This window comes from Lagopus leucura, unplaced genomic scaffold (genome assembly GCF_019238085.1).
Source record: "Lagopus leucura isolate 7727_CA_CO unplaced genomic scaffold, USGS_WTPT01 Super-Scaffold_100038, whole genome shotgun sequence".
NCBI classification, from domain to species: Eukaryota; Metazoa; Chordata; class Aves; order Galliformes; family Phasianidae; genus Lagopus; species Lagopus leucura.
The window spans coordinates 3,381,782-3,398,162 of NW_024962287.1; the positions used below are offsets into that span (position 1 = coordinate 3,381,782).

A 16,381-nucleotide genomic window follows, 5' to 3' on the forward strand; every position below is an offset into this window, starting at 1 on the left:
GTGCAAATTTCCATAGCATTCACAGATCTCGACACAAACACTTAATTCTCAGAGGGGGAGAGCAGCACTCCAGTAAAGCAAGCAATGTTTTAAGCCCTGCTAGCATGCGCACAGCCTTAAAATGTCATTCACAGCAATAGGAAAATTCCATGACTTTGACTGCTAACAAAAACAAAGACAGGTGCAAGCTGGTTGCTTCAGACCAGGCCAAATTTGTACAGAATGCCCTGAGAGCAGAACATTTGATGTTGCATTGACCATTGGCTGGAACACGCCGGTGTGTACACGGAGCTGCTCCCATGGCTGCCAGGGCCAGGAAGGAGTTCTGCTGGAACCTCTGCTGAATGTTGACTTCCAGACATGATCTGGGAGCTCCAGGAGCTGTACGTGCCTACCCCAAGAGAATGGAGCAAAGCAAGTATGTTGTAAGGGGTGTCACTGAAAATCTTATTTAGGAATGCTGCAATGTGGATACGACAGAAAGAATGCCTTGAAAATATTCATAGAATCATAGAATCACCAAGGTTGGAAAAGACCTACAAGACAATCCAGTCCAACCATCCACTTATCACCAATACTTCTCACTAAACCATGTCCCTCGACACATCTAAATGTTCCCTGGAAGTTCCTCGAACGTATTAGCAGTGAATGAAAGGGTCTGTGTGGATATCTCCCTCTTTTCTTCCTTTCTTGATAGGCCAACTATCTCCAGCTAAATGTGCTTCATAACAGGTGCCGTGTCCGCTGTTGTTTGCTTTTGTGCCAATGTTTTCTCAGAGTTCTCTCAAGCACAGCTTATAAGATAATGGCTAGTAAAATTTGGGGATGAGCTGCTCGTAGGGTCTGAGCACTGTTATGCTTTGAGGAGTGTTTAATGATACAGGTGTACCTGTATTTGGGCACAGTAAATTTTGATTCTGCCATTTTAACTAGGAATATGCATTTAAAGCTACATAGGCACATGATTATTTAGAAGAGCATATACTTACATATCAGTAACACCATTTTTATGCCTACAAATACTTCAGTAGTCTCCTTACATTCTTAATTATGGCACAAATCCTTGCAATACTTACAGAGTGATTCATATTTGTGGCGTTTCGTCTTTCATTGGTCAAAAGCAAAGTAAGAGAATAAAATCTGACAATGCTTTGTTCTTCAGTCGCCTCAAGCTTCCAAGATTTAGCTAATCAGATGAAGGAACATGGACTGAAATCTTACATTCCTCTTATAACCAAGTACACGTAGGGTAATTTTAACAAAAACATACAGGTTTTTCTAAATGAGAGAATGCCAATGGATGAGCAAATTCCTAGCATCCTCAAAAAGGCACACAGGTCTGATGCAGGCAGAAAAGGAGACTGAAAAGCCACTGTATGCACCGAGTTCAAGGACACCATACTGCTGGAGGCTGGCAACCTGGTCAATTATTACCTATTGGCAGCTTGGCTACCCTTGGTTGCTTTTATCTCCATTGCATTTGTCATCGTGTTGCAATCCATACAGTGAGTCAGTTAAATAAACCTGTGCACACAGGTGCTAAAAAACTACACAGCCAATGTAACGTCCCCCTAAACCCTGTGCAAGATGAAGATTCCCCTGTAAAGGTGGAGTTAGAAGGAATGACAATCAATGTTTGTGAGGAAGAATGTGAGGCAGGAGGTGCTGATTGCTATGGAGAGAAGGCAAATTCCTCTCCAGCCTTATCCTAGAATCATAGAATCATGGGATGACTTGGGTTGGAAGGGACCTTAAAGCTCACCCAGTCCCAACTCCTGCCACAGCTTGGTTCCCCTCCAGCAGCTCAGGATGCCCAGAGCCCATCCATGGCCTTGGGCACCTCCAGGGATGGGCACCCACAGCTCTGAGCAGCAGTGCCAGGCATCACCGCCATCTCAGGGAAAGCTTTCCCTCTGAATCCCAATCTAAATCTCCCCTCTTATAGTTTGCTGCCATTTCAACTTGTCCTACCAGTCCATGCAAAAAGTTGATTTATCTCCTGTTTATAACATCCCCTTAAGCACTGGAAGGCCACAATGAGGCCTCCCCACAGCCTTCACTTGTCTGATGAGTTTCCTGATCTCTCACATATCATCGTTTCTGGAGTGCTGCATCTCCTGGTGATGTCAAGTCTTCTGTGCAGATGCTATTGTAGGAAACAGCACAAACATCACACTGTAGGTGTCCCTATTATTGCAGGGAGTTGGACTAGATTATCTTTAAAGGTCCCTTCCAACACAAACGCTTCTGTGATTCCATGGGGTCACATACATCAGGCAGGTCAATGTGGCATTGACCTTCACCTACACACACATGATGGTTGGCATAGATAACAGGCAAGTCTGCTGTGTCTGCCGTGTCCAAAATCTCATTATTACTCACTGAGGTGTAGCTGATATTGCCAGTGAAGTCTGGACAGTGATTCAGCCAATCTCTCTGTCTGCTCTAACAGATTAAATAGTGTCAGGACAGGAGTGCTAGAGTTTGATCATCCATAATAAATTTTTGGAATGGCCTTGGCAATTTTGACCTCCGCTAGCACTCTGCCAAAAATTCCTGAGCAGTTTCAATGCTAAATCCAGGCTAGAAAATATTCCAGCAGGCAGTCTGGTGTGGTAACCTTGGTCAGGAAGCAGAGATGGTTGCATAATATGGGTATGGTTGCACACACTATCAGATCTCAGGACCTAGAGAAAGGCATTGCTTACTAGTATAGAAATGCAATTTTCTAGCCTGTATGTGCAACTAATGGTACTGTAGGCATGCATGGCTTCTGAAATCCTTGCTGGAAATCAACTGTCCCTGCTTCCCAGTTGGGCAGATGGCAAACTGTGAGGAATAATACTAACAGCAAGATTATTGCTGACCTGAAAAATGCAGGATGCCCAGGGAATTAGAAAAGATGCTTTGAAGTACAGTACTTCAAGGAGCAAAGAAAACAGGCTACATGTAGGACACCCTTTGAGTAAGGAGATGGTTACTTCATATCTAGTCCTCTGGAGAGCAGATTACATCTCCTGAGGTCAATGTCACAGGCAAAACCTGGTTGTGTAACCCATGATGTAATCAAGAAGATAATCAATTTCCAATGAACAAACCAGTGCCTTATGAAATGTGCGCAGGGGCTGGGTGCTTTCTAACACCCTATGGGCAACATCTGCTGGGGAAAGGAAGGGAAGGAACAGCACCTGACTGGGGATCAGGCTCTCTGCCCTTGTGGCTTCATCACCACAGTGCTGGCTTCTTAGTTACTATCTTGAGACAAGGTATTTTTGTACAAAACTGGAGGCCAGGCAAAGCTGAGAGGGCTTTTACCACTGCTGCTGGTCGTGTTACGCCTCCAAGTGTCCTTAAGGTGTAGAGATAAACATGTGGTGATGGCTGTGGTCCAGAGACCAAGAGTGAGCACTGACTCTGAGAAATAGAATAGAATAGAATAGAATAGAATAGAATAGAATAGAATAGAGTAGAGTAGAGTAGAGTAGAGTAGAGTAGAGTAGAGTAGAGTAGAGTAGAGCAGAGCAGAGCAGAATAGAGTGGAATGGAATGGAATAGTTTGAGTTGGAAGGGACTTTTTCAGGCCATCTAGCCCAACTCACTTGCAGTGAGTAGGAAAATCTACATCTCAATCAAGTGCTCAGGGCTCTCTGTCTCTGCAGCTAGTTTCAGGTCACTTTCTTGCTGGAACTTTTCATTTGTGGGTTCAAAGGACCTCAATATAGGACTATGATGTTTCTTAGGGGTCAGAGACAGGACTCTAAAAATCTCCTTGACATCTACTCTCTCTATCCACTTTAATACCTCCTTGATTTTCGTCTGCTGAAGTTGACCAAACACTCGAGACCATTTGAAGGCACTCATCCCTGTCATCACAGCACCTAAGAGGGTCACTTCTAGCCTTCAGCATAAAGGTCCCTGCAGAGTCACCCACTGCTAATAGCTCCTGCTCCCCTGTGCATGACTTTGCTGAGAAACCAAGCCTATAACAGCAGCACCTCTCAACCCCCGCCTCAGACAACATTCCTGCTGGGTAATGAGCCTAAACTCCAGCAGGCAATGACCTTTGGAAAGGCCAGGATTTGCTTGCAGCAGGCTGGGCTGCATTTCTCAGGAGTCCCCTGTGCAGTTTGCACGCCCACGTCTCTGCTGGGGGTGTAAAGTGTGGTTTCAGCTGCCCTTCACCCTCACCTCTGGTCCTTCAGAGATGCATCGTGGATAGCTTTGTGGGCGTTGGTACAAAGAGCATGTGTAAATGTTTGGCCTTGGTAAAGAACTACGGAAATACAGAGAAAAAAAAAAATGCCTGCCTCCTTCTCACAGCAAAAGAATTATTACCTCTCCACAGGCAAGTCCTGTGGATCACCTCTCTTCAGGCATTACCTACAAGGCAGAATTTTCAGCAGCCTATCCGGATCACCTGGAGTTGATTGTCAACATCTCCCCTTTGCCTTCTGATCTGGGTTTTGTTCTATGCCTAACTTCTTCACTGGGCTGGGGAAGAAGGATGCACAGAAGGAGAGAATCCTAGAAAAGTTTGGGTTGGGATTGACCTTCTTACAAGGTAATAGTCATAACAAAAAAAGAAAAAAGGAAAAAAGAGAAAATGTACATGAATCTTCAAACACAGAAAACTGAGAAACAGTTGCTCATCTTCCTTCTACTTCTATGATAAGGGTAGTGAGGCACTGGCACAGGTTGCCCAGAGACCAGTGGGTGCCCCCTCCCTGCAGACAGCCAAGGTCAGGCTGGATGGGCTCTGAGCACTGATGGAGCTGTGGGTGTCCCTGCTCAGTGCAGGGAGTGGGGCAGATGGCCTTGAAGGGTTCCTTCCAACTCAAACAGTTATTTGATCATTTTGTGGCATAAAGCTTTTGAAAAGGGTGTGCTGAGAGCAACACGGCCATGAGATTGGGCATCCAAAAGAAGTATACCAGTAACATCAAGGTGCAAAGCCTGCCTTCCTTAGTGAGGGGTCAGGAAGGCAAATAGAGACACAGAGAGAAGCAGACAGAGGAGGGGAGAGCAGTCAGGAATCTGCTGAATCTTCTTAGGGCATTACACGTGATGCAGCGGTTGCTGAACTTGCCTTATTGCGTAATGGTGTGACTAATTGCTGCTTCCCACACACTTACTTGGTTTGAGACAGTCACAAACACGTTATCTGACCTTCTAGGATGCTGTAAGGACTGCTTGGTATGATCACACTCTTAGCCTTGTGAGAAGGGGCATGGTGTCCTGATCAGGGCCACACACTCCCATTCAGTCCTGCCACTTGCATTCTAGGCAGAAATTCACATCATGCCTCCTTTACTGCAAGCATAAGGGATAAGAAGCTTCTGACACACTTCTGAGGCTTTGAAAACTCAAGCAACTGTGATAGATCATGGAATGCTGTTAGAAGAACAGTTACCTGCAAAGGAATGGCCTGTGACTTGTGCCTTTCCCATTTGGACATTTATTCATTTCCAAAATTTACTCTTGGTCGCATCTTACTACCGACACTGGGGTCTGCCCACTGAGGGGGTTTCTGGACTTCATCTAGATCTTCTCGGAATTTATGCTGACATTCCTCCAGTTTCCAAGAAGACTTTCACTCACAAGCATATTCCGGGTGTGCACCTTGATAAAGACATGAAAAATTGCTAAGAGGAATTAAAAATCATTCTGAATGCAGTTCGTAAGTCTGGTGTCACAAAAGATCTGAACATCTGGTGGGATCAATGGAATGAAGAAGTGAGACTGTCTTGACTCTTAAAAAAATGCTAAGAGAAAGATGCAACTGTGTGTGTATTTTCAGGTCTGAGAACTGCAGTGGAGACAAAGAAATTGCTTTTAGTCCTATTTACTGTTACTGTGTCCTGAAATTGTTCCAAAGAAGTACTTCTCTACTCTGGATTCCTTTATAATCCATCTCATACCACACCTGGTTTATGATCAGATTTTAAAGATATCAGTGAAGATATCTGGATAGATATCTTCTAGAAAGATATCTGGAAGTCCCTTTGCCTCCAGACTGCAGAGAAGGATGAATACCATCCTCTTTCTATCAGCAAAAATACACTGGGATCTCAATAGACTCCTCCATCCCTCTCCATCAGTAACACTGTTCAGACCCTGAGGAAAGAAGGGGCTTTAGATCTTATTACTGACAGTGTTCCTTCTGAGTTACAAACACAAGGGTCTTTGTGACACAATAGTCACAAACAGGAGGGTCTTTATCCTTAAAAGCATCCCAGAGTACAAAAATGATCACACCTTGACCGCTGGCAGGGAGGTCTGACCTTGCCCTCAGCTGCAACGCTGTACAACAGAATGGAGGGAAATGAAAACACAACTTCTGTTTCCAGGGCAGTCATGGGATCGTGCTTGAAGTGATCTTGAAGAGTAACCCAGATGCTTGTACAGGCAGAAAAAGCCTTGTTACCTGATGTATTTCAAAACTCTCTGGTATCGTTTTCAGCAGACACAAGATATCCAGAACTGAGCCCAGCTCAATACTGGCAGAAGGGCTCCCAAATCTGAAAAGTTGGACTTTTATTCACAGGCTTCAAGTACACCTCTGGTCAAGCCAGTTGTGTGTCAGTGTTCAGATAAATGGCTTCTTATAGTAGGACAGCAGGACTGATCGTCATTTTCTGAGTCATGAATGGGAAATACCTGCTACAAGATTTTACAATTTTATAGAACAGAGGTGTGCTTTTTTCTGCCTCACACTTTCCCATATGATTTTGCCTCAAAGATTTCCTGTTTCATGCAAAGTGGAGAGATGTAGCTTGAAAAAAAATCAAAAAGCCTTCATACTATGAAGCAATTTTGTCACCAACAGACCTATAACTCCTTCCCTTGCATGGGAGATACAAATCTCTACTGCCTGGTAAACTGTTCCCTTGATTAACACACAACACCAAACAGCTCTTGCCTAAATTGTGGCTCAGATCACTTTTATGTTTGAGTTTGTTTTTTGTTTTTTTTTTTTTAATAAAAAGGCATCAAAAAGTCTTAAAACTTCATCCCAGTGAACGCAGCCGGCTGGTGCAATGTTTGGTTTCCTAATGGCATGTCTGCATTCGGACCATCCACACTTCAGTGCCATCTCATCTGCCTTTCCACGTTTCCCTTGGAAGAGCTGAGGACATGAGACAACGAGGTGGCGACATCTGGAGGATGGCCACCAAAGAAATCTGCTCATGCAACTCACCGGTGAGTCAACGAAAGCTTTCGGGACAGCGAGGAGGGGCCGTTAGGCCTGGGCTCCATCAGAAATGGGAGAATGTGAGCCATAGGAAGGTGCACACGCCAGGTTTTTGGCATGGAGGCAACAGCTGTGGAAACACCTTGTCGTCCTAGGTTCATCAGATTCTCCTCGCCTCTGTCTGTGGATGTGACTCCCAGGCAATGTGAGGCTTAGTGCAGCCCCAGGGCTCCCGAAAGCTGTGATGCCCAGCTGTGGCCTGGTCTAAGGTTTGGCTGTTTTCCCTTCTGTCTCCACCCTCAGGACACAGAAGAGTGTTTGAACAGCATCAAAACCTTCTCTGTTTCTCAATCTGCCCCCCTCCGAGAATGGGCTGGGAGGGCTCACAAGAGGTCAGGAAGGGACACAACCAGGCAGACGACCTGAAATAACCAAAGGGATATTCCTTAGCATATAATGTCATGCTCAGCAAAAAAAAAAAAAGGAAAGAGATGGGGCTTAGGGGTTCAGCATCTTTTGCCTGGAGTTAGCTGGGCATCAGCCTATTTGTGGGTGGTGCTAAGAGATTGCCTTTAAAACCCTTGTTTCATTCCATGGTGTTTCTCTTCTTCTGTTTCTCTTTCACTTACAATTTTTTTTCCTTGATTCACAAATTTCCTTCCTTTTACTCCTTTTCTATTCCTCCATCCCTTTAGGGGTGGTAGAGAAGCAAGTGAGTGGCTGTGTGGTGCTTTGCTGCCTTCCAGAGGTAATCCATAATGCCTTTTTGTGTCACTCCATCTAGCAGATTCCCTTATCTGATCTTCCTCACTGACTGAAGGGCGTTTTGGTGGCTACACAACCTTTTGAAGACATTAATCCAGTACCATGTTCTGTTCAGCTAACATCCAAAACTCAAGACTGCCACATTAGGTGAGCTCTTCACTTCTGTGATTATAATGGAGCGTTGGGTGAATGTTCTCTTTCCTGTATTGGATGCAGAACTGTGGGGCTTTGCTTTCTGTTCAATGTCTGACCCATAGGCATAGCAGCCTGTGCCTGCAAAGAGAGATTACAACCCTGGCGCGAGAACAGTTGGAGAAGTTACTATTTTCAATTCCTCTCTACCCTTTTGCTGCCACGCTCAGTGCTCCTTTGTCTCTTTTTATTATATTCCCTGTATTTGTCTTTAAAAGTTCACCTTTGAAGAACCCTTAAAAGATTTCCACTGCTTTGAGTGAATTATAACTACGACTATGTCTTCTCACAGCTTCAGGCCTCTTCTTTTTCTAGCACTCCACTCACTCTGCCCATCTCATCAAGAAATGCATGGGGCACCAGAAAGAGAGCGAGTAGAGTCTTAAACATCCTGATGATTAGTCCTTATAGCTGGCTTCCAGTTCCTCACAGCTGAACATTTCTACAGAATCAACAGAAAGACACTGGTATAATGGAGCAAGTCCAGTGAGAGCCACAAAAGTGGTAAGGAGCTCGGGCACTTGACAGACAAGGAGAAGCAGAGACAGTGGGGTTTGCTTGGCAGAAAGAAGATAAACTGATCGAGGTTGGTGGCCCTGCATGTGGCAGGGGGGTTGGAGATTCGTGATCCATGAGGTCCCTTCCAACCCTGGGCATTCTGTGATTCTGTGATTCTTTGATTCTACCTAACAGGAAAGTATGTAAGTGGACTGAGACTTTTCTTAAAGTGCACAGTGATGAGGAGAAAGTACAAATTACAACAACAGGACAGATTGCCATTGGGTGCCAGGCCAGAGAGCACCAGTGCTGTGGTGGATAACATGCCTTGCTAAGGATCAGGAGACTGCAAGATGGACTTTTTGTATCCTTACCTGGAATCAGCTACACTTGCCCTTGTGGGTATCAGGGACGGGAGAAAAAGTACCCAGACATGACACTGGACTGAGATGACCACTGCTTCCCTTCCAAATATGGGATGAGGGAAGATGAAAGGTATCCTAACACTTTCCAAAACTGGTCCAGATGACAATACCTCTCTGCCAGGATATATTTGCTGCCCTTTGGTGAAGCTGTGGGATCTGGAGCAGGAGGGCAAAAGAGCTGCCCTTGGGCCAGCCATCCCATCACAGCACCCCAGAGAGAAGGACGTGCTGACCCCGGTGTGATTTGAACACACAGCCTTCTGATCTGGAGTCAGACGTGCTACCATTGCGCCACGAGGTCAGGGATGAAGGATGCTCTTTTCATCCCAGGGCCCATGCGGATCCATTCGCATCTCAGCTCCATCCTGCCCTGTGCTTCCACCGTTCTGTCTGAGCACCATGCTACAGTGACTTGGCCCTTCCTCTCCAAGCGGTGTCCCTGTCCCCTCCACCTCCCACGGCCCTAATTCAGGCAGGATTGCACACCATGGGGGTGAACACCTTGGGTGGGATGTGGGCGCCACCATGACCACAGGCCGCACCAGGCACGTTGTAGCCCACCACCCTGACCTCGTGGCACAAGGGCAGCGCGTCTGACTCCAGATCAGAAGGTTATGTGTTCAAATCACATCGGGGTCACACGTGGGGCAATACTGCACATCCTCTCTCCCGCCTCTGCTTTTCTGACCTGTCTGCCTGCATTTGGGGCTGTTTTGACAAACCTTTATGCACCTACAGCTGGGAACCTGGGCCTACCTGGGGCAGTTCTTGCAAAATGCTCCCCAAAGCCACGTCCGCATGCAGCAAGGGCTGCAAGGTGTCACCATGAGCTCATCAAGGGCACATCGCTCCCTGGTTTCTTTGAGAGATTACTTCCTTCGCAGTCAAGAGGAGACAAAGGACCATCGTTTACCGTGGCTTTCAGCTGACCTCCACAGGATCTCCCAGAACAACCGATGGGGCTCAATCACAAGGCAGTTGGCAAAGTGGCTGGATGACTGTTGGTGGGCTGTGGTCAGTGGTCATAAGTCCAGTTGATGTTTCTCACCTCTTGGTATTGCTTTGGATGTTGCTGAAGGTCTGCGTGATGGGCACAGAGGATGTTTTACAGAATGAAGGATACAAGAAGCCCACTGGGAGGCACCAGGCTGGTGAGGGGCCAGTGGCACAAAGGACAATGGCCTGTGCTTGTCACACAACTGGGCACCCCAACGGGACCAGAGCTGGAGCCCAGATCACCACGACAAATGACCACACCTTGACCACTAATAGAGAGGTTTGACCTCGCCCTCAACTTGAACACTGTACCTTCAGCCAACAGAATGGAGGGAAATGAAAACAAAACTTCAGCTTCCAGTGCAGTCATGGGATCACACTAGATGTGAACACATCCCCGTGATCCAGCAGTGGCCCAGATGCTTGTATAGACAGAAAAAAAATCCTTGTTTCCCGACAGCATGGTCAGGACAAGCACAGTTGGGATCATCATTGTTCCTTACCTACATCCCACCCAATGCCATGCAGTGATGGAAGCCCCCAGGTCTCACAGGGGGCCAGGGCCAGTGGCGCAATGGATAACGCGCCTGACTACGGATCAGGAGATTGCAGGTTCGACTCCTGCCTGGCTCGACACTTTTAATCTTCTCGGGGCACCTGCTTGTTCTCTCCATAAAGGTCTTGCTGCAGTGCTGCGTGGGATTTTTCCATCCCGGCTGAACGACGCTACGTTTTCTTTTGCTGAACTCCAGGCCACTCTGAACGGTGTTTGACCCCACTGGTGTCATTTGTGGACTCGGGTTTCACCCCGTCCTATTACTGAGTAATTTAGCGAAGATGTCTAACAGCGATATCATTAACATTGACCTCTGATGTGCACCTGCCCCGTTACACTTCCATGCAAGAACTGCCCCAGGTAGGTCCAGGTTCCTCAGCTGTAAAGGTTTGTCAGAACGCCCCCCCAAATGCAGGGAGACCATCAGAAAAGCAGAGGCAAAAGAACTGAGTAGAGTTTTGCCCCACGTGTGACCCCGATGTGATTTGAACACATAACCTTCTGATCTGGAGTCAGACGCGCTGCCCTTGCGCCACGAGGTCAGGGTGGTGGGCTGAGTTCATGGCTAATGTCTGTTGTGGCTCATGCTCATGATGGTGCATGTCTTCTCCAAGGCGACCAGTGGTGGAGTGCCCATGCATCCCTGCAGAAAGGTGCTTCTGCCCTTGTGTCTCTGATTGATCTTGTGCTCTCCTGTGAAGTCCAAATTGCTAGAAGAAGCTTGCATGGTAATCAAAGGGAGGACTCTGATACACCTGTGAGATGCATCTCTCTATGCAAGTCTTCTGGGAGCTGTGGTGTGGGCTGAGTTCATGGTTTTCTGTTCTTTGTGCTACCATTTCCCTTGCCTGCTGAATGCCAGCAGGTGAGCTGGTGTTACAGCATCTTACCTTGCTCATCTGTTCCATAACAGGCTACACTGGGGCTGGTACACCTACCAGGTGTCAGAAAGGAGGTGAAACCTCCCTTCTTCCTCCCCAGTGCCATGCCCATGCCAGAGGAAGAATGTGCTGGGGGCCATGTAGGCTCCAGGCTGGAAGGAGGCTGGGGCGAATGGTGCAATGGGCAACACAGCTGACTGTGTGTCAGCAGACCTCAAGGCTGGCTCTTTCCTGATTTGGTGTAATCCTGCCCAAACCTGACTGTAGTGAGAGAGATGGGGTTCAGGCTGCCCTGGGGTTTCTCTTGAAGTGGTGGGCTTCTAGGCTTGGGCTTTTCCCTGCCTCTGGCTTGTTTTCTTTCTTTGTCATGTATTCCACAAAGGAAGACATCTTTATCAGAAACTCATTGGGCAATTACAGAATCACAGAATCACAGAATTGTAGGGGTTGGAAGGGACCTCTAGAGATCATCAAGACCAACCCCCCTGCCAAAGCAGGTTCCCTAAACCAGGTCGCAAACCAATTGTCTCAAATACAGCTGGTGCTACATCTCTCTCACGAATGCTATCTGGATAGCATCACCTCCATCCTTCCCATTCCCATTCCCTCTTTCTTTCAAAGAGCGATGTTTCCTGCTCCTTTCCATCCCACTTTTGCTTCGTTGCACTTCCATCTCACCCCACATCATTTCTCATTGCTCTCGTTTGGCTTAGTGTCAAATAATAGTGCCATCATCCTGTAACTGTTCTCTGACTATAGAAGACACTGATGAGAGTGAAGCACTGCAGGGCTGGGATCTGCTTTAGGAATGTGCCTAGGAGGAAGGTGCATACCTGTGCACCAGGCAGCAGAGCTCCCAATAGCACCACAGTTACCAGATTTCCTACAATTGCATGGTAGATAAAGTTTATATAAAGTTACAAGAAAGTTCACATTACAGTTATATACTTATCCTGAATGCAGGGAGCTCACTCCCTAGAGCTCAGTGTCAGAAAGCAAACATCTTCCCTGCTCTCCAGACCCTCTAAAATTCATCACACGCCTTCTCTTGAATTAGCAATGCTGAAGATGGAGAAAAGAGGCTTTGCCAGCCTTTCCCACCTAGCCATTCCCACCAGAGGGAGCCAGGAGCTCGTGGGCTCTCAAGCTGCAGAGGATACGCTGTGCTGAGTGATCGGTCATCCCTAGGTCATGCTGCAAATCCCTCCACACAGGGCTGTGTTCGTGTGTTACTCCTGACACAACACTGGGGGCATAACACGTCTTGAAGAGATGCAGGAGGTATTTTTGGATACTTGACCTTACCAGCTTCATATTTAAATAGAATACACTGATGTAGGCGTGATATTGATATGACAGAGTACCAACTTTTTCAGATTTATCACAAGAATATCCAGCTTCCCACTCAGCACCCCTTAAAAATCCCTTAAAACATTACAAACAAGGTCACCTTATCAGATAGTTTGAGAAGTATTTAACCTCAACTGCAGCCAAATTCTGCTCGTTTACACTGCTAGAATGCAAACCTTTATTAGCAGCTGGGGAAAGCAGCTGGTTCCCAAAATTGTAGTGTCCCAGGCTACTTCAGAACTATCTCATAGCCACTGAATTTAAGCTTAAAACAAATGAGAAATCCTCCCATCTCATGCTTCCTCCCCTTCCTCACACTTCCAAGTGCTGTGAGTGTCCATGGGATAATACACAATTTTCTGAATTTATCTAGAGGACATTGAATGACATTTCATTCAAGGGTAGAAGCTTCTCCCTCATTACTGACTGCCTTCTTCTTCAGCATATCCTTTCTCCAGGACTTGCACCCACCCGGCAGACACTTCTCAGGAGCCACCATGGTGATTTCATAAGCAGAGGTGCCTGGTGGAGGTGTCTGTGGCTGGCAAGGCTGGGCAGTTGGCTGCAGCACTGGAGGACTTTCCCACAGTAAACCTCCTGCAGCTTTAGGAGAACTCATTCCATTGGGTGTCACTGTTCTCATCTCGTAACAATAATAATAATTACAGTCATAGAACCATAGAGCCATTCAGGTTGGAAAAGTCCTCTAAGATCACCCAGCTCAACCTCACCCACCCCCACCGTGCCCACTGCCCACGTCCCTCAGTGCCACATCACCCATTGAACCCCACCACCTCCCTGGGCAGCTGTGCCACGGCACCGCTGCTCTTTATGAGAAGAAATTGTTCCTAGTATCCAACCTGAAACTCTCCTGGGAAGTTGATGGGTATTGATCACTGATACACAGTTCTTCCCTGCCAATTGCACCAGAGATGAAAGCAGCTTCTGGGAACAACTATAAATACATACTTAGTGCTTCCCATGCTCCCATCAGAAGTGATTCTGCATATAAGTTTGGGGGTTGATGCAGTACGTTTTTCTGCCTATGGCCTTTATAGATTTAGCTGAGGTGACTGGGAGAGGTGAGCAGGGATGCTGTTACATGGGCTGTTTGCATTGGTGTGCAATGTTAGATTAGCAAGAGCAGCTCCACAGCAGAATGATCACTGAAGAGCTTATCTCTGTTCCCCAGATTAAGAAAAAGGAACAAGCCTTTACCAAAGACTGCTTATCTCACATAGCACAGACACATACCTGAGGGCTGGGTTGAAGTCTGTCTCTGTTGACTCCAAGGAAAACAAGATGATGCTAAATTAGACAGCTGGGCTGAGTTTCACTGTACCGCCTTTGGAGGCTGACAGCACAGCAGCCTTCATTTGAACCAGCGTTCTGCATTCCCCTTTATAGTTAGTGCAGAGGTGCAAGCACTGGGTGTATGTGTCTGTACAAATGTCTTTCCTACCTGGAACAAAGTGGGAGAAGAGGAAAGCAACAAGCAAGAAAAATGAAAGTTCCTGAGGGCAGAGGCACCAAGGATTATAGAATCATAGAATCATTAAGGTTGGAAAAGGCCAATAAAGCCATCTAGCCCAACTGCCAACCCACCACCAGTGAATGAGAACAGAGGATTCAGTGTTTACACGGTCTTGGGGACCAAGGAGGACTAGAAACCGTTTTCACAGTGTAAGCTCTGGTCAAAGCTGTTACAAACACCTCCATACATCACTTCCCCTGAACACAGTCGCAATTTGTCACCTCTGAGTCTGGGCAGCTGATGTGTACAAGCAACAGGGACTATGGAGAGAAACCTTTACCAAAATGAATTTCACCCAAAATCAAAGCACGGTTCATTTGTTTTCCCTAGGGTGACATTTATGGTCATAATTTGAAAGGGATCACGACTGTACCAAATCTTACAGTCTGACAGTGAGAGCATTCACGTGCAAAGGCTGGAAATGATAGGGAAGGATTCTGAATGCTAGGTTATTCGATAAGCACTCCTCTTCCAGCAGGTTATTAACACACCCAAGGTACAAGTATTAGAAAGCTGAGTTCCTGCTTTAGTCTGATGAAGAACTAAGTTGGATCTTGTCTGAGAGCTGAGATATTCCCCTTGGCTTCAGCTGGAGCTTGGGAGAGTTATCATTTCCCTGTCAGTGCCTTCGTTTCCTTCTTTTCTCTGGAATGTATGAAAATGGAGATAGACAGTGCTCCTGTCGCATGGCTGCCTGGCAGACACAATGGCACCTGCAAATCTGGAAGGAAAAGCCAACAAAGGAACCAGAAAGGCAGAAAACAATGCACATGGGCTGGGGGGAATGTTTATAATGTTGGCATCGAGGTCACTGGGTCGGAACAACATCAATAAATACAGAAACAGGCTCAAATAAGTGACAGTTTTAATATATTGTTGGCAGAATGACTCGAGCTCTGTAGGGATGGATTCTTGAGAAAGCTGTCATGAATCACTTGTTCTATGCTCTTTGCACACCTGTGAAACTAGGAGTGCTGCTCTCTAAGTCTGCAAATGGATGATCTGCCCCTCATGTGCCTCCCTGATGCTGCCATAGGACCTGCGATGCATTGCTGGGTCTCCAAAGAAAGAAATCAGGAGTAGTGGGCATCCCATCTGCAGACAAAGGAAATAAAGGACTCCATTCTGTCTTGTGAAAGGTGTCTTGGAAAACAAGCCCCATTTCGTTTGTCAACAGAGAAGTAGAAAGTGACAACATTTATTGGAGCAGAGTGGGCAAGCTTGTTTCTAGCTTATGAGCATCCCTAAAGTGTTTGGTTCTGTTGAAGAGAACACCATGGGCATCCAGGTGTTGAACAGTGGCTTCAGGCAGCAGCCATAGGAACCTGCAACACTAATCTATTCTTTAATCTGATTTATTCTTTAATCTAGTCTTCATTTGTAAGTAGCTAATGCTATTTTGGAATCCTATTCCTTACCTGGTGTAGGGAACCTGCTTTGGCAGGGGGTTGGACTCGATGATCTCTGGAGGTCCCTTCCAACCCCTACAGTTCTGTGATTCTGTGATTCTGTGATTTTAATAATACAGTAAGCTCCATGAAAACCAAGACCTGGCACCCAGAGCATGAACCAATCCAGTTGGCTGCATACTGCTGTAATGCCTTGTTCTTGGAGAAAGGTTCTGCCATTTGAGGACTTGAGGTGTGGGACAACAGTGGTGCACACTGAGTCTATTCTGGAAGACCTTCCAGCAATTTCCACATGAGTGACAAAACCAAATGAGCTTTCCCCAGAATTCCAGGTGGGTGCGTTTCAACTGACACATGGGTTTTCCATGAGATGTACAACACATTCAGATCAAAACTACATGAGAAGAATAGTAAGATCAATCTTCACCTCTGAGGGAGAAGTTCTTCCAGGTACTCTCATATTCTGATGTTCAGATGCTTGCTCTGTGTAACGTGTGAGTGGAGGTGGCAGTGACCAGTGATCTGTGCTGGCTTGACCTCACCAAGTTAAATAACTATCTGCATGTTTTCCAAGATGTTTGAA

General features: G+C 46.5%; 4 non-coding genes across 4 annotated transcripts; 2 read left to right on the forward strand and 2 right to left on the reverse strand.

Annotated features, from left to right (window-relative positions):
- Window positions 1–9,301: 9,301 nt before the first annotated feature.
- TRNAW-CCA lies at window positions 9,302–9,373 on the reverse strand. Its single transcript has one exon. It is a non-coding gene; the product is annotated as a tRNA-Trp (tRNA).
- A 266-nt stretch (window positions 9,374–9,639) lies between these two features.
- On the forward strand, window positions 9,640–9,711 carry TRNAW-CCA. The gene has a single exon. It is a non-coding gene; the product is annotated as a tRNA-Trp (tRNA).
- Window positions 9,712–10,628: 917 nt separating this feature from the next.
- TRNAR-ACG lies at window positions 10,629–10,701 on the forward strand. Its single transcript has one exon. It is a non-coding gene; the product is annotated as a tRNA-Arg (tRNA).
- A 393-nt stretch (window positions 10,702–11,094) lies between these two features.
- On the reverse strand, window positions 11,095–11,166 carry TRNAW-CCA. The gene has a single exon. It is a non-coding gene; the product is annotated as a tRNA-Trp (tRNA).
- Between the last annotated feature and the right edge of the window lie 5,215 nt (window positions 11,167–16,381).